The 18,993-nt window shown below is 37.1% G+C and overlaps 1 protein-coding gene across 7 annotated transcripts in view; it reads left to right on the forward strand.

The window, feature by feature from the left end:
* BLNK (B cell linker) overlaps positions 1-18,993 on the forward strand; it is a 103,527-nt gene that overhangs the window by 16,002 nt on the left and 68,532 nt on the right. The gene's annotated exons all lie outside the window — the stretch shown is intronic.

Genomic DNA, 18,993 nt, shown 5'->3' on the forward strand with positions numbered 1-18,993 from the left:
TTTAATGCAGTGGCTGCAAATGATGGGAAGTGTTTGTCTGCTTTCCAATCTCTAAGCTCTGGCACACAACAATCCAATCAAATTCTAAACGTCAAATTAGTCATAATTACATTAAATATAGATTAAAGGAATATATTTTGATGCAGAATTCTTTGTTCATAAAGTTTACTGATAATTTAAAATATTATTAAAAATATCCTTGAAGTTTTGTGGACCTTTCAAATTCAAGGAACATGAAAAATAATGTGAAAAGTTGTGGAAAATTTGATGCCATTGTGTCATAGTTTCCAATGGTGACTTTGTAAGCCTTAGTCTGAAAAATAAGAAAATTCCACACGGTCACAGGCTTTCCAATTTTGAACTTCCTCCCTAGGTTTTGCTTTATTCAAAAATCCTAGTTACATAAATGCACCCCCTCTTTAAACACAATTTGTGATTTGAAGAATCTTCATTTTGGGTTCTTTTGTACTCTTTCCTTCCTGAAAAATCATGATTTTTTGCAACGTGTGCAAGTTGGAATTTCACAACACTAATGCCTAGAATCATCAGTCACTTTTTTAAAACCTAGCCAGAAACTATAATCACTCTCCCATTGTTAAATACCAGCTGCTAACCATCCCAGAAATCTTCTAGAGTCCCTAAATTGTCACTATTTAGTCCTTCTGCTTTCATATTAGCTGCTTCAAATACAGGGCTAAATACTGTAAATTACATAAAAATTATTTAACAAAGTAATTATAAGTTTTGGTGACCAAGTGCCACAGGAAGTCAGCAAAATATCTCAAACAGGGAAGACAGCAAGTTTTCTCTTCTCCCAGTACATACTTTGCATATTAAAATTACTTATACATATATACACATATGTAAGAGTGGACCAAATGTGTCATTACATACTAATAGCTGCAGCTCTAGCAATGCAAAGTTACCAAACTAGACAATTATAGCCAGTTTCACCTGTGTTTGCTCGGCTGTCACTCAAGATACATAGCAGTTAAAAAACATCAGCTGATTGTGGGTTGTAGAGCATTTGATGAAGTCATACGTTGTGCTTTTCTATTAACGAAGAACTAAACTGGAATAATCAGTGAGAATTTCCCAGAGAGTCAGATTTAGACAAGGCCACATTTATAAAATGGCTACTCTACATTTCTGGCAGAGTGGAAGAGAACAAAGCTCAGCAATGCAAGCTTTGCAGGAGCACTTCTAAAAATTAAAGACTGTTTTCAAAGAATAAGAAAGACCTGAATTAACTGGTGGGAACACTAATCAATTTGCAAGTAGCATTTTCTTCTGTAAATACTGCTTCCCATGAACCCAAAATGACTGAAAAAGATTAAAGAATTAAAAAGAAAAACAAAGAAACAAACAAAGAAACAAACAAAGAAACAAACAAACAAAAAAAAAACCCCACATACCTCTTTTGCTCCTGCTATTATATATTTAATATAATGAGAGAAACAGTAAAAGATTTACACTCAATTTTGGGTCCAGTTTCTTTTTCAGGAATTTTTTATTATTATAGGGTTTTTTTATAGATTTTGATTTATAAGAAAATTTACTCATACAACATGAATTTATAATGGCCATAGAATTACCCTGTGTAGTATTGTTTTTAGTAATCGTGATAGAAATGCAGCAGAGAGGACCAGAATAAACTCATAACTCAATTATTCCTTAACATTATGAAAATGAAAAGAAGTTGACAGTAAATTCAAAGTAGAAACAATCCAAATCTAACTAAACCAGGAATTCCACACTGATTTAACTGTCCTGTTGACGATATGAACCATAGTGCTTTTAGCCTGGAAGATATTTATGGAAGTTTTGGGGAAAATACATCTTTCTGCAGCAAAGACTAAAACTAGCAGAATATTATTGATTCTCATGAAAAAGCACGAACAAGGTTAAAAATCAATGTTGTAAAGGATTTTTTTAAGAAAGGGACAACTCTTACGAGTCTGCTGGTTTGGAAAGCTGAATATATACAATTCCACTGAAAACAAGGAAATCCTGTGAGAAAGACAATATAGCAGAGAGAAAGGGCTCCTTGGGAACATGCCAGGAGGAGTCTGAAGTTTGAAGTTTGAAGTAGTTTACTTCCTCCAGGTTCAGAAAGGGAAGATTTCATTAACTTTCTATGTAAATACAGTTTTACATTAAATATAGCTGGCTTTAGCATAAGTTTCTATTGCAAACAGAGGGAACCTGGAAAGGTCCCAGTTATTAACTACTTGGGCCAGTGAGTGATGCTAGTGACAAAATAAGATAAATTTCTAAGGAGATACATTTCAAGCTGATGAAATCAATGTATAACTAATTGAAGTCCTGATTGCAGAAATGAAAGATGACTAAAAATAATTATTAAAAAATAAAGTAACTTTGATTTCCAAAAAAAAAAAAGCAGAGAAGTATACTTTGTTGAAACAACTTCTAAACCTGTCTGCATATTGCTACTATAAAGCTATCAAATATAAAGTGACATCAACTGAAGCACAGAAGTACACAGTTATTCCCAAGAAGACATTCACAATGGTGTTACATGAGGATGATTATGCCAGGACTGTTCTGCTGGTAGATTTTCATATAGATGATGTTGGAACTTAAGAGCTAGATATAACCCGCAATAACCTGAGTGCATTTTGCTAATGCTGACTGAGCTGTTACAGCTGTATTCAAAGGCTTAACACAGCTAAAATGAAAATCCATGAAGTCTTCAATGAAATTTATAGAAACAAGAAACCCAGAGGCAGACAAAGACCAATTTACCAAGTGTCAGGTTTCCCTTAGTAAAATGAAGCCAGCCTGTTTCTTTTAGTTGATGCCATCTGCTCTGATTAAGCATGCTGCTGGGGGACCCAGAGGGAGAGCAAGCAAAACAGGAACAGCAAACCTGTAGATTGCTACAAATGTAGTGACTGCTAAATTTCAATGTAGTATTGCCTTTAATTTAAAATTATCAGCAGATGGCTTGCACAACCTGTCAGTTAACATACTGTTAGGAGTAATGAAAGCTGGCAGCCATTCCTAGAATAGCTCAGTGGACGCTATTAAATATTTATCAATCTTCCCATATCTAAAAACTCATAGAATTTGCCCACATTAAGGAAAAAAATAAAAAGAGAAAAATAAATAAAAACCCCCACAACAACAACAACAACAAACCACGCAAAAAATCAAACAAAAAAACCACACCAAAAAAAAAACACACAAAAAAATCCACTACAACAAACAAATGCAATTGCAGAGATTCTTCATTAGGGAGTTTTCCTGGTGCCAATTCTGTGTATAAGCAAAGAATTTAGGATTAGGGAATCTGGCTCGGAAGTTTGTGTTGCATTGCTGGAAAACCACATCACACACTGTGCTGAGAAGGAGGCGTGCTGGAAAGAATTTAGAAATCCCAGAGGTCTCACAAAACCAGTGCTTAGAAGAGTTCAGAATTTCAGTCATTTCATCTATTTTAGGCCTCTGAAATACCAAAGGGTAAAATCCATCCACAATTCACATTAGTGTGGCAAATGCAGAAACACAGCTTTTACTTGTAGGGTACTGTATGTGAGTTACCATTAAACGTTAATAATCAAATAAAATAGGCACAAAATTCCTGTGAAAGGTATTTTAAATGAGTAATTGATATTCTTGAGACCTGCTGTAGAATGTTTTCATTTTGTCCTGTGCATTTCTTTCTATTTTCTCCATTGTTCCTGTGCAGCTGGGCTACTTCACTTAACAGTGTAACTATCTTGGCCCTCGCCACTTGAACATCATCTACATTTTTTAGAAGTCTTATTGTCTGCATTCATTGCAACACAGTCCTTGAAAAAAATAAGATTGAGAACTATTAGAAACTTACAAGTGCCCAGGATGGATTTCTCATGCCTGATAGAGTAAAAACTTGATTTTCCATTAAACTTATTTAAAAGTCCCAGTATACTAAAACATCTGATCAGCATGAGTAGGCAGGGTGCTTAACCATCTGAGAAGATAAAAACAAATAAATATATATTTTGTACAAATTTTTTTATTATTAAAAAATAGACACTAAATTATATATGTTTATTTGATATTTATAGCTGACAACTTATTTTACTTGCTCAGAACTATCCAAGGAAAATGTTGACATTTAGCCTGAATCCCTAGTTTGCTGTGAGGGAGGAAATGAAATATTTTGCTTGTGCATTAGATTGTCTGGATCCTGTAGTATATAAAAAGCAGATTAGAGAGAAGTCTGTATGTACCAGGATCATGTTTTCAGTAAAGGAGATTCCTCACTGGAGCAAATAAAAAGCCTTAAAACTCACCCTCTTAACTGAATTATTTTGATTCAGGTGGCTCATGGAGTATCTGAAACACATCTGTACAAACAGAACACTGAATCTTAAAGAGGCAATATGAATAAAAGCAAATAAAATCTGTAAGAATGAGGGTATCATCCCCAAGGCCTTGGGCTATATTTGGCCATAGCACATGAACGTTCCCAACAGAAAGTCCTCTATCAACAAAATTGCAGTCTTTTTTAGAACTGCACCATGCATTATGTATGGTGTTATCATTTCTTCCTTTTCCCTGTCCAATTAAATATTCTTGAACTTTACAGTGTAACACCACATTTTTTTGTTGGGTCTTGCAGGATTTTTGTGGCTCTGTTCATGAATAAATTCAGGAACATAAGAAAATGAGGAACTCAACAATTAGGTCATAAGACATTTCTTTTCTTTTATGCTTTTTGTATTTTTCATCCTAACACAAACCACCACATTGGTTCCAAACAGAAATATCCATTTGGGCAGCACAGATAAAATGGGTATAATCTGACATTTGTAGACAATAGCTGGATTTCTACAACATAACATTAAATATGGCTCCAAAGCCAAGAATTTCTTCAATATGATTTTGCCTTCGTTGAGCTTCAATTTGAAATAACACATATCCATAAATTTTAATCAACTAAAGCCAAACAGAGTCACTTTCGTCATGCTAAATGATACCCAGATCCACAGACACTCCATATAAGCATGGCCATCAGTCAACAACTACCCCAGCATCCATCATATGAAAATGCGTGCGCTCCCATACACGTGAATGAGCTGTAGATTCACTCTTTCACATACATATAATAGTGGGAAGGAATATTAATTTTACAAACATGTTAAAACAGGAAATGTCAGGATCTTTACTTGGCAGGTGGTGCAGTACAAAAAAGATGTTTAGAAACAAATAATGCTTTTAAGTACTTTAGAATACAACTGGTCGTACTACACAGGTGTATTATACAGAATCATAGAATAGTTTGGGTTGGAAAGGACCATGGCTCAGTAATTCCAGTCAGGTAAAAATCAGTAGAATGAGAGACTACTTAAGGAAAGGTAAACAAACTTTTACTAATTAATGCTTTATTTTTCTGGAGTAGAAATATAATACTTTCATTTAGGTTTCTGTAGGAGGGGCACATTATTATGGGTTATTAACTTATAAGGAAAAATTTCTAAATGGATTTATTTTCTAAGTCTGCATGTCTGAAGTTTAAAAACTCTTCTTCCTTCCTCTCTAATACTGAGAAAAATAAGTGAAGATAAACTATAGATTTAGCAACAACACCCATTTTATGGCCATCTTAATTTACTAAGGAGAGATGGTTTTTTACATTTTTATGTTTTAATTGCACCAGAAATAGCTACAAGTGGTTGTATCCTGTAATTGAAATGATATGACCATTGTCAGTAAAGCATTAGTCACTAAAGTGAATGTGGAAAGCCATGCTGAAGAATAATACTATATTTATTGAAATATGAAGAAAAAATCTGTAATAAAAATTGACTGATTTTATCCATGAAAGTTACTTTATTTTGCTTGTGGTCAATAAAATTAGGACTGAACTCACATTCATATGGAACTCTTTATGAACCTTTTAATACGGAAGCGGATTAGCTCCTAATACCTTTGCAAAATTTATCAGCATTTTATATTAATTAATTGACCCATATAAAAATTCAAATGTTTTTCTCTTTGTGTTCTCGTTCTGTTTTACAAGTGTATGCCCTGGTGTAAGGATGGCTGTTATATATGATCATTGTCCATTATTGCCTCTTAACTTTCACATTTTCCATCATTTAGAGAGCAGCATAATATTTTTATATTAGTGCTCAATGTTCATACAATTTCTAGTTTGCTTCTGCATGTAGATAATAGTACATGACAGTCACTCTGCAGTACAAATGGGTTTAAAACGTTGATTAAACATTTTAAATGGCATGTAAGCAAAAATGGAAATATTCACAGTAAGTTAGATTTCAGTGTTAGTCAATGGTTGGAGGGTGAGAAAGGGAGAGGAAGTGTCAGCCAACAGTGACTTTTTCCTAAAAAGAAACTTACTCCCACACACAAGGCAACTGGGGTTGGGAGACTAATTTAAAAATAATGTATTCATTTCTTTTGTGCTAGAATAAATACCACTGGCTTTCAGATACCATTATAATGATAGACTAACATTAGAACTGGCTGCAAATGTATATTGCATCCCTGGAATGAGCTTATTTCTGAAGCCATGTGAACCTTTTGAAATTACTAGGATGTGAAAGCATATTTGCATGTACAGTTTTGACCTCTTCTCTTGCTCTTTGCCCATTAATGTATCTCAGCTAGCTAGTCTTCTAACGTTCCAAAACTTTCAGTAGCTTTCAAAGCTTAACTTTTCTCAAAGAAAAGATGCTGCTTTTCCTTTCTCCTCCCACTCTGAACTCTTCACAAACTTGCTTAGAAATGTAAAGACGGTCAGATGGTATTGGACTGAAATTCAGATGTGAATGTTTCATGAACTGCCAGGAAAGGAAACAGTGTCTGTATCTCAGTGGAAATTTAGGATTTCTTGTAAACATTTAACCTTGGTTGTCAACATGTTGGGTCATTGACTTGAAAGGCTTGAACAAAGACACTTCTTTTTAGACATTTTAAATAGATACTCTACTACTGCTTTCACTGCAAGAACCCCACATGCTAAATATTGTAATTTAGATTCAAAAACCTGACAGAAACAGGTTTTTCTGAAAGAAGTTAATGTATGCTTTTATATAGTGGAAGAGTAATTTCAGTGACACTTGGCATCATTTCTATAACCTGGTTTTTAATTGCCTATTCAAAAGTAATTCTGGTCACTTAAAGAAAGAGCCAAAAGGAAATCTTTTTCATATCCATTCCTGAACAGCATCTAATGCTATAAAATTAATGCAGAACATACTAAGAGCAGGATTATACAGTTTGAATATTTAGAAGATTTGAGAACTTCCCATACAGATATGGACTTCACTTGCTAATGCCAAGTGTTAAAGGACTGATACTTACACACTTGAAGATTCACAGTGCTGAGAGGGAAAAGAATGAGGTACAAACTGTGTGTCTCAGGACCTTGAATAAGTACTCAGATCCAGCATGAAATTCAAATAAATGAGCATCTGAGTATAAAAACCAAGCAGCAACACAGAAGTAGGAAAACCAGAAATACTGTATTCATTTACGTACCAATTTTCTGCAGAGAAAAACACATGCACATAAACACTAGCAACTAATTTAACCTAATGAGATCTCCTTTTTCCTACTGAAATGCAACATGCAGTAGATTGATAGACATCACTTGACAAATGGGTCACTATACTGTTAAATTTCCATATAAGAACAAAGGAGATTAAAACATTCAAAGCACATTTTCCTTGGCTTCTTTCTAACTGGCATTATCTGTTCCGCTCATGATAGCTAAAGTAAAAGGAAATCAAATCTCTCAAATTAAGTTACTCTTTACCTTTGTAGCTATCCCCACAACAATCTATCATCCAGAAGCATCATTAGCATCAGACATGTTGCACTGACAGAAGATATTGTTTATTGCACTGGACCAGAAAAGATTTTAATTAAACCATTTATGCACACTAACAGATCTAATGACATCCCAGAAGGTAGGGGATGTTGGGGGGGGGGAGTGTTACATTTACAGGCTGTCTTTCTAATTTCCAAATTGGAACAATTAAAGCAGAAGTTTATATCAAACATCTTTAACCTCTTTGTAGCCAAGTACTTACCAAGAAAATTTCTGGAGCTCTTTGTGTCACTGGTAAGCGTTGATTAATACTCTACTAGTCTTTGTCTTTGCCCCATTAAGAGGTGGCTCTCAAGATTTGGGGCTGCCCCAGCCATAAACCACTAAGCAGCACTCTACATAGCATCACAAAGTAGGAGAGAGGTTAACACTCTATGCTACACGTCTCCCACCCCTTCTTGGAAGTCCTCATCCACACTTACAATGCTGTGGCCCCAACATGGATGAGGTTTATGCTTTGAATGGAGACATCTACTGACATGTGCCTTTCTCTGGTGGCTGTAATAGTTTCTTTTGTTTCAGTCAGCAGTATCAGCAACTGGTCTCTTCAACACGAAACAGTCATGAAAGCCGAGTTCTTAAAACAACTTAGATCTAGCGTATGTGTTTTACAGTAAGGCATCTTCATTGTATTGAACCTTGATAACACTGCTGCTTACCTAAATCACTACAGCTGTGTATGGTGTTCCTTCTCTTATTTGTAGTGACCTGACAACACCTTAAGGTCTATCTTTTCACAAAGCTATTTTGGCCACTGAAAGGCAGCAGCCATGCTCTTGCTGATGAACTCAGTGATTACTCACTATTAGTGTTGTTGCTTACTGTGGCAGAGTTAATATGATTCAAGCTAACCAACTACTCATTTTCAAGATGCCTACAGTTATACGTACACCACACTTTTGTGACTTTATAAAGAGTATCTACACCAGATAGCTATAACCACTGTTGTCATTAAAATGAAGCTGAACAGTGGAACTAAAGCACTACTTCAAAAATATAGAGCAATATCAAGGAAGGTACAGCAAATCTATCCCACTATCCGGGGGATACTGTCAAAGTTAAGTAGCTCAGCAGATTTCTGCGTGGGCATACAATATTGTTACTTCAATGTAAATGTGCAAGGAGCTTATGAATGAGGTTTATTTCCAAATAGAATGTGGCCAGCTATCACAGCATTTGAGCTGCCAGGCATGTACAGTCACACTTGTTTTATAATTCCACAAGGGCATTTATTCTTAACATTAAGATTAGCTACTTCTCATTCCTGTGATGAAATTTAATGTACTTATAATTATGCATATGATCCTTCTTAATATTTCAAGAATACTCTCACATATAGGCTTTAGTTTTAAGACTGCTGTTGCAGTTTTAAGATTGCTAATACTATGCTTCTGCCATAGTATTTGTTCTGAGAGGAGAAACAATTCTCACATCCCTTCTGTACAGTCTTTTCAGGTTCAGCTGTTTCCCAGCCCTTGTTATAATTATTGGTTTTGTCCAGATGCAGGAAAGCAGAAGGCAGCTGCTTCTGCAGGAAGTGTCAGCAGGGAGCACTTCTGCACAGTTCGCAGGCCCCTGGCCAGCAGGAGAGAGCTGAAGGCCTGAAGTCCCTCACTTTCTGGGATTCTCCAAGATTGATTTCATTGCTCCCAATAGTCTGAGAGACCGGTGGAGCCTCTGTATTCAATTATTTGTCCTGGATAGCAGCATTTAACTAGGATGATGGTTACTTTCCCCAAGTAACAAGGGTCCTTGCTAGACTTGCCTGTTAGTGACCTGAGATTTGATTCCTGCTGTACTATTTCCTGTTGTCCCTCATGAGAGGAGGACGGAAACTCTTAATTCGCAGAAAATAGAGGACTTTTGTTTTTCAATGCAGTGCACAGAGCATCGTCCACAGAGACGGCCTCTTCCATCATGCCAAGACAATAATCTTCCTACTAAGTCAATATTCAAATACTGAAAATACCACCACCAATACCATTTTAATCCTTGCCTCCCTCTGCTCCCCCAGTAAGAAAATTAGATTAACTGAAGGCACCATTTCATACCTGGGCAAAGCGGAAATGTTCCCCCTTCCATGTTCCCATTAGACACACTCTTTTGCTAGCACTGGTTGTGATTTGGGCACAAAGACAGAGCGTCAAGCTTCTATGAACATCAAAACTTCAGGGTATTTTTAGTACGGTGATTTTTCAGACATACCTTGTCTTTAATCCAGCTTCTCATAAAACTGCTGGTGACAGCGAGGAGAAGGTAGAGGAGGCACAGTGCCCAGAGCATACACCTTTCCAGGAGGTTTAAAGCAGCTGTGGAATACAGCTTCAGTATAAGATTTCACAGAAACCCAGACAACTGAAAAATATGCTGCCAGGGATGGTGGTGGGTCTCCTCACCAATAATTTTCTTCCTCCCATCCCTCTCTTTCTCACCAGAAGCTACCCTTGGTTCAAGGGAACTCCCTTGTTTAATTTACAGATGGTTCAATTCACAGAAGCATTAGAGAAGCACAGGAATGGGAGAGACTCCTCCAAGGCAGGAGTGGAGGGAGAAGCGAAAGAGCAGGTACGGCCCTTTTAGTAGCTGCAACCACTGTGATGTTCAGGTGCCTCATGCTCCTTCCCCCCAGCCCTGCTTGGTGACATCTTGCTGGCATCAGAAAGTGAGCACCAGAAGGGCTCCCTGCTAGCTGTGTCTTATCAAACACACACCCCCCTTAGAAATAAGATACGAGGTAATTACCGTAAAACTTGTTTAGGTTATCTAGAGGCAAGAGATGCTGTAAGAGGTAGAGAGGATCCTGGAGGAGCCCCCCTTCTCTCACCTCAGTAAGAGCCTGGAAGACCATCCATGATGGAGAAGTCTGTTCACTTAAGGAAATACCAGGTAGCAAAAACAGATGTAGTAAGAGAAGATGAGCTAGAAAGAAACTGCACACAACCACATGGCCGAGGAAGAGTCTTTGTTTTCACAACAGCATTGTTTTAATAACCTAGACACAGAAGGGCACCACTTGACCCAATTCACCTGCATGCAGTTATTGGAAAAGGATTCAGGTAGCTAGAAGCAGCAGCTGACTCAGACAAAGGGCAAGGTTATTAGAAGCAGCTGACAGAGTAAATCCTTTAAGATGTCACTATTAAACTGGGTCCAAAACTGGTCAACAGCATAGTGCATTCCCACCTTGGGCTGAGTCCTGTGGAAAGGTCAGTTCCTAAAGCATCCGTTTTGCTTCCAGCAGAGCCCCATGCTGAAGACACTTCTGCAGAATGTCCTATTTCTTGGAGATCTTGGGTCACTGGTATCTTGACTACAGAGTAGAAATATTTTCCAAGCCATTAATTCTTCAATGTGGCCAAAAATGGAACTTCTGACACTTCAATATTGCCCTTTGTTCTGAATCAGAATAAACAGTTGCAAGTTTCCCATAAAAGTAAAAATAAAATGCTTTGGAACCCCTAAAGCAGTAGCACCAACGTGCCTCATTTGGGCCTCTTACTTTATATTAAAAACATCAAAATAAATTGATTAAATTTTCCCAAAATGTTTTATAGACTCTTAATCATGATGAAGGGAAAGCAGTCCTGCAAAACAATGTTTTAATTGCTGAAGCATTTTTAGAGATAGATGGTTCTGCTAGAAGACTTTCAGCTGGCTATTCTGAATTCTATTTTCTCAAAAAAAGAAGTAAGACTTCCTAATCTTGCAGCCCACACCATCAGCAGGCTCTGCTATTTTTTGCTGAGGCTAAATTTCTAGTAGTCATAGTTATTATTTCTGTCTATGGTGACTTGCTTCCTTTTTCAAACACTAAAACCCATTTTAATTTGCCTAAGCATATAGCAGTGCATTACTATAAAAATATGGGACATGGTTTTATTTTCTGTGTTCCAGTAAATGTCCTTGCAACTACATGAAAACATAGAGGTCAGCCCACAGATCGTTACACTGTTATTGAGAAAGACAATATAGTTTTTGAAAGAACCCTGGAAACCTCTCATCTCTTCATCAGGTTAACCTAAGACTAATTGGGACACTCATGTTCTAGGAAAAACAACATGAATTTTCCCATTGTGTGCACTAAAAAGATTTATGTTGCAGATCAAGCTTTACTGTCTTAAATCAAGACTATTTCTACAGACAGCTTTCTTTCAGCATTCAAGATTGAATACAACATGTTCCAAAAAAGTCTTGGCTATGCAAGTGTGAAAGATTAGTTCCTGGGGTATAGAATGGGCTGGACATCCTAGGTCATAAACAAATAAATCATAGGCAAACCCACTCATAGCATATATGAAAACAAAAGATCAACTAGTTTAATCTTGCATTGGAGCTCTTTCAAAGCAAAAACGGGTTAACCTTAAATGTGTGCACTATTGCAAAAGGCAGCTTCCTCAAGATAAACCACAAGGACTCACTGAGCTACTGCTGCAGGAAAATATCTTTCTTAAAAAAAAAAAAAAAAGTCAACTTTCTGACATCTCAGCAGTTAAATAAATGTGGAAGAATAAGCAGCACAGGCTCCTCAGCCTTGGAGTTCTCTCAAAACCATAACGTAGTACAATGTAGTGCAAACCTAATCAAATCATTCATTAAAATACTGTTTTTCACTCAACACAACAAAGAGATCTCCATCAACAGTACTAAAATAAACTTAATTGTCCTAAAAAATGTAAAATACTCTACTGTTCTTTCCAGCATGATGGACATCTGGATTTCAAACCCCTGTAACATGAACACAGCTCTTAGTAACACATTAGACAAGCAGTTTTGTTTAACTAAACCATGTCTGAGGACAAACACCAGCAGCACTTCCTGACGGCTGACAAAGAATCTCATCCCCACAGTTCTATTTACAAGCAATTCCCACATGTATTCCTCTACCTACCAACACTGCTCCCAACACAAATTCATTTGTACTTTGTGAGGTTTTATTGATATTTATATCAACAATTCTGGCACTACTAGCATGACTTATCCTTAATGTTTTCACTACTCTGGAAAAGCATAGGAGTCCAAGCAGTAAGGAAAAGCCTCAGTGAGTGCAAAGCCAGAGTGACTCTGCACACAACAATTGGCCTCACGTCATTGCAACCGCTCTCACATTCAGTCCCAAAAGGTCAGAAGTGTATTAGAATTGTTAAGCACCTGCACTGGATTATCAGCTTCAGGTTAGATAAAACTGTATCATCTAGTTCTGGCTGGTGCAACTCTTAACAAATAATCTAGTCCTTACAGAGCAGCTCTGTGACAAACAGGATTTCTGCTCATCTCTGCTTTCAGGTTAAAGCAGTAGGCTCACCTATCTGAAATGACAGCAGCTGTTTCTTATGCCACTTCTGTTACTATGGCTTTAGTTTCATTGCAGAATATCAACATTTGTGTTCAGCAAATATGATTCACCAGGTTTTGAAAGTAACAGAGACATAATGACAGAGGCAGCATAGCATGATTCACCTCAGCCTTGAAACTGCAGAGAGCTATGTTTCACTAGAATTATTTTACCAACATTTGTTACCTCTGAGATATCTGAAACAGTTATTATGAACCAAGAAGACTGTAAAATAAACATTTACAAGCAAAAAAATGACCAAAATAGGTTGACAATTCCCACCACAAACTGCCAACCCTGAAAAAAAAAATCAACTGATTTTTATTTTTGCCCACTCTTAATTAGACTTTCATTGAAGCATATTTCCTTTCCTTCTTCCTTCAGATTTGCTTTTGTCTTCACCCATCCTTCTGTTGCCGATCTCTTTCACTTATTATCTGGAATACAGATTTGAATAGTGCTTTTAAATATTTCTATGTTCATTTTAAGTTGCATCCTTTGACCATAGATACGGTACCCCTGAGCCATATTTTATTTTTAAATAAAATTTCTTTTTTTAGCAGCTTTGTTCTTTTTCTCCTCTTTATTAGCAATTAGCCTATTGTGTATATAATGGTACTGGAGGCAAAGCTAAATTAAAGTCTCATTGGGGTAGTTATCATGCAGAGTTTTAGCAAGGGCTTTTTCTTCAAAGACACCAAAACCAGAATAAGATAGAAAAAATGTGGAAGAATATAGGTAAGAAAAATATTTTTTAAAATACTATTTGAATAATAATATGGATGAAAAATTAGGATACCACCCATGACTCAGAAAACCAGTTAAGCACAGACCCCAGTAAATGAACCCTTCTTGCTTTCACTGGGAATGACTGAAGTACATGCCTGTATGCTCCGTTGATTCAGATCCCACACATCTTGCCTCAGCTCACATGAGATTTCAGTTTTGGTCATAAAGTCCTGCTTCCTCTCCCAGAGAAGCTTACACTTGTGAATAATGCCACACCTGAGACATGCATCACAGCTCTGAAGCCTGACTTCTGTTTATTCATAACAGGTCTAAAATTCACTGCTGAACAATTTTATTGGTGACCCTGCAGAGATTCTTTAACCCTTATGCTCAGCTTTCTGGATGGGAATATTTTATTCCTAATGCTCCTTCCAACCTTTTCCTCTCTAATGAAACTATTCATCAGAATGACACTTCTTTAGCAGGAGTCCATGCATTTGTGAAGATGAACAGACACCACCAACTTGAATTATAACAATCAGGTATTAGTAAAAGGAGAAATGTGTAATTGAAAGGCTCTGTAAAACAAAGAAATTGGATTTGAGTTAGGGTAAAGTACAGAGAATCAAAAATCTAATATATAATGCAGTTATAACCTGTTAATCTGCTTTGCAAACTGGTCTCACTATAAAACCATTTTGCACAAAAAGTGCTCTTGCTACCACTAGATGTCAGTTTGATACACTTCAAAATGGATAAATATCCTAAAAATAGTAATCTCTGCTCACAATAGAAACATATGTCTTTTTTATTCCATTTCTGCTGCTCCAACTTTTAATTTTAAGCATTCCACACATTATTTACCTTCTTGTCACCTGCTTTTTTTTCCAACCCCCATGGGGCAGAGTTCTGCTTTATACAAAACAAACAAACAAACAAACAAAAAAAACCATAAAATTTTCCACTATGCATTAATTCCATTATTTACTCAGTCTGGGACACTCTGACACTATCTGCCAGATATCACAAGTCTATAGCTTGCGTTGTATTTCTAGAGGCCAGCATTGAGATCTTATTTCACACAGATATTTTTATATTCCGTAAGGACATTTTTACTAAGAAATGCTGTATCTTCTCCTAAATACAGACAGTCTACTATGCCAGTTAATAAAAGATATCATTAACATGGCTTAGTACAATTCTATGATTTTTCAGATTTTTATTCCTATCGACTGCCTAAATGTAGACCATTCTTATTTACACTCCAAATTTCTGTCTTTTGGAAGCAAAAAATACAGCTGTAGGTTCCTCCTGATCCTGGCTTCTTTGTCAATACCAAACAGGTTCCATGAACATAACAGGTCTTAACAAACTTGGTCATACTGAATACAGAGCTTTTCTATTATGCATTTATTTTCACATAACAACCTTTAAATTGTTTTATATCAAGTAAAATTGGGTCTTTATTCTGCCCCCCTCCCCAAACATCTCCAAACTGGTCAAATCTCAGAACTGACCGTGCTACAGAATATAACTCAGCATTATTGTGAAGTAATAATACCGTCACCTTACATGCACCTTTACTGCCCAGATATTGATAGCTTACCTAGCAACACCGTATATTTATCATAAATTTAAATGAATCCTCTCATCCTCTTTCACACCAAAATTTGACCTCTTCAAGCTCCTACTGATCCTTCACAGCGTTCCTGGATTGTTTAGGGTATTATTTGCATCTGGCAGCCATAACCATTTTGTACAGGTGCTTACCTACAAGAAGGGGCTGAAAAGTAAGGAAGAGGAAACAGATGTGCTTCTGTGAACTACAAAATATGGCTGAAAAGACTGTATCATATGATCAACTGTACCAACAACCTTCTTCAAAGACATATGAAATCTTTTTTGAGGCAATAACTGTTAAAAATACCCCTTAGCACAACCTCAGCTAGGAACTGTGAAAACATGGCAAAAAAATCTCTAAAGCAAATCTGTACGGCCAAACCCCATGCCTTCTGACAGCCATGTTTATGATATAGAAACCTTCCTTAGAGAAGTGCTAAGACTGGGGCAGGTGAACATGCCATATATGCTTCACAATATGTTATAATATTTTATCCCATGTCAGAGCCAACTTCTCTTTACCTTCCTACCATATTTGCTGTTTTCTCAAACCAGGAGTCACTTGCATGCTATTTATCCCTTATCAACCTACCAGTCATCTTCTATATGTCCCCAGATCTGCAAGATGCCATAAATCCCACCCAGCTAAGGCATGTAAGCCACTTGCACATGTGCTGACCGCCTGTGAATCACGTGCACAGAACTAGAGCACCTCAGACATGCCAGTTCACTGTGTGTCTACTTCACAGTCCACGTGCATGAGTCAGTCTAAACTCTTCCAGTCAAAAGTGCATAAAACCTACTTACAGGTCTGCAGCTCCAGCTCGTACAGAAATTTGGCTTCTCTTTGCTTTTGATGTAAGGCTTCCCCTTTGTCAGCACCAATGTTGGCAAGCTGCTACAGCAGGATAGGCTCAGATCCAAGACACGCTTCTGTGAGTAAAGGAGCAAGAGACACACCTCAAACATTTGCAGTACTGCAGCGTTTCTTCCCTTCCATGATGCTATCTGCAGAACGAAGGTGGCTGGTTTGATCTGCAGAACGAAGGTGGCTGGTTTGATCTGCAAGCTAGGAGTTTTGATTACTCTTAGCTACTAAGTGAGCTACTGAAAACACTGATGTCAGGTGAATGAAGCAGCCAGTAGAAAAGAAAAAATCAATAGCAGGTTTGAAGAGAACATAATTTTTATATATTTTCTAAATCACACTCTAACCTGAAACTGTAAATATAAAGGAAAAAAAAAACAAACCAAGAAACCCAGTATGTCCCCTTAGTTCTCCATTGCGTATTTAGCAGCTCAAATCCCTTCAGAAAAAAAAATACTGTAACTTCTTTATCACGCATATTAATTTGCAATATATTCCATTCACACCAATATGAATCACTAACAACATACATCAAAAGCAACAACAGGAGCAATGGATAATTAGAACCTGGAAAAATTAGTCATGTTACAGAAGCTGCCATGTAATTTTAAAGGTGTTGAGTTTGCAGGATATTTCTGTATTCTTTCCTTAAGCCAGAACTTTGTTGCTAAATTGCAACAGCAACTCCTAGTTGCAATCAATGGTTCAATTTACTGGAAAGCAAAATAAAAATAAAAGGAAAACAACAACAACAAAAACATAAAAATACGGAAAGAGAGCTTTCAGCTGGACCCATAGACGGCAATCTCCTCGAACCTCAGGGAAGCTTGCAGCTTAATCCCCTTACTGAGGACAGTTTTGGAGGAGAAAAAAAAAAGAAAGACTCAAATTAAAACTCTCTCTATAAAACATTCACAAGTACAAGAAGTGCTTAGATCCTTAGCTTCCTCCTCTACCAAGCTCAATTGCTATTTTAAAAAGTGCTTGATCTGACCATGCAACACAGCATTTGCCTGTGTGGAAATAGCTGCTTACGGCAGAGTGCTGCTTAAGCAGAACATTCCGGCAAACATCAGCTTGAGAGGCAGAGAGAATTACACAAGCTATTTGGCTGCAATCACCAAGCAATTATACCTCAGCAACTTTAATACAGGCTAGTTAAGGTTTCAATATTCTATTTTAAACAGAAAAAGGAACAAATAAGAGTCGAATCCTTACAACAAAGAGCTTAAGTGCCTCCTCCTCTTACTTAAAAGGTGCAGAAACAGGGGAGGAAATGGCCGGAATATTTCTGATCATTGACCTGCAGAGGCATTTTTGGTGAGTCATCATTACAGTTGACAAAGTCTGAACAGCCCAGATGGCCTATGTCAATCAGACAGCTCAATATACTTTTAGATTTCCTCAGGAATTTGGTGATTTCTAGATCTGCTCAATCACCTGCTAATTACCATACCCACTGGATGAAGATATGCAGCTGCTTTTTGTTCCAGTATAATTACAGGCTAAGTATTAAATGTAGGCGGTTCTCTACTGTCTGAAATGGCATATTTTCCTAACAAATGTAACAAAGTATGCACAGATTCATATGAACTTAAATACAGACCGAGGAAATCTGCTTTCTCTGAGATCTTGCATGTACTCCACTTGATCTCCTTGTCTCATTGGCTTGTTATTAGTGTCTCCTTTTGTATACCTGATAAAAAACTCATCTATCATGCTGATGAGGTGATGAGAGAAAAGGCAAAAGAGTTTGGAATGGGTCTGATAGCTGGGGGATTATTCAGAAAAACAGCTAGGGCTGGCCAAACATCAGTCATATTACGATAAACTCAGTAGCACTAAAGTCACTGGAAAGTATTTGTTTCAGAGTTTTCACATCTATTATAGGTGTGCTTAGGAAGTTTTGTGGGGGGAAAAGGCAAATTAATTTCCTCTTCCTGTCAAAACCAGAAGGAGGGTTAGAATTGTATCGATTAAATGGATGTATTTTCAGCCTGCCCTATCTCCTGTTGAAATCTATGCTGAGAAAGAGGGGATTGTAGTATTAGCAGGTTTCTGGACTGAAACCATGCAATCACACACTTGCTCTGAGTACAATCCAGAGATTTTGCTGGAAATTTTGCACTAAAGGAAAATACATAGATACAGAAAAGGTTTCATTTAGACTAGCTTAAAACCCTGACTTAAGAAGTTCAGCTGCAAGCTGTGCACTAGCTTGGTCATTGGAAGTACTTCTACTGCTTTACTGTGATGCGTGGACTTTGGCACGTTGAGTGAAAGGTATATGGAGCTACACAAACCTAACTGGGAGTTAATAGTCTCCAAACCATTGTTAAAGTAATCTTCTACTCGCCCATTGTTATACTGGTCTGCTGACTTCAGTAAAAAACCCCGAAGAAATTCTGTGGTGGAGCTGGAAAGAGACCATGTAAAATGGCTTGCTTATCACTTTTTTGAATGATTCATTAACCAGTGTAATTTAATCGGCCTCATGCCCAGTTGCATTCCAGTTTAACAATGTAGTGTGTGCTACCAGCCTTCCAGAAATGTTACAACAGGCCAGTAATAAAAAGT

This window comes from Pezoporus wallicus, unplaced genomic scaffold (genome assembly GCF_028554395.1).
Source record: "Pezoporus wallicus isolate ANWC-B61680 ecotype Strahan unplaced genomic scaffold, APGP_CSIRO_Pwel_v1 contig_6787, whole genome shotgun sequence".
Taxonomy (NCBI): Eukaryota; Metazoa; Chordata; class Aves; order Psittaciformes; family Psittacidae; genus Pezoporus; species Pezoporus wallicus.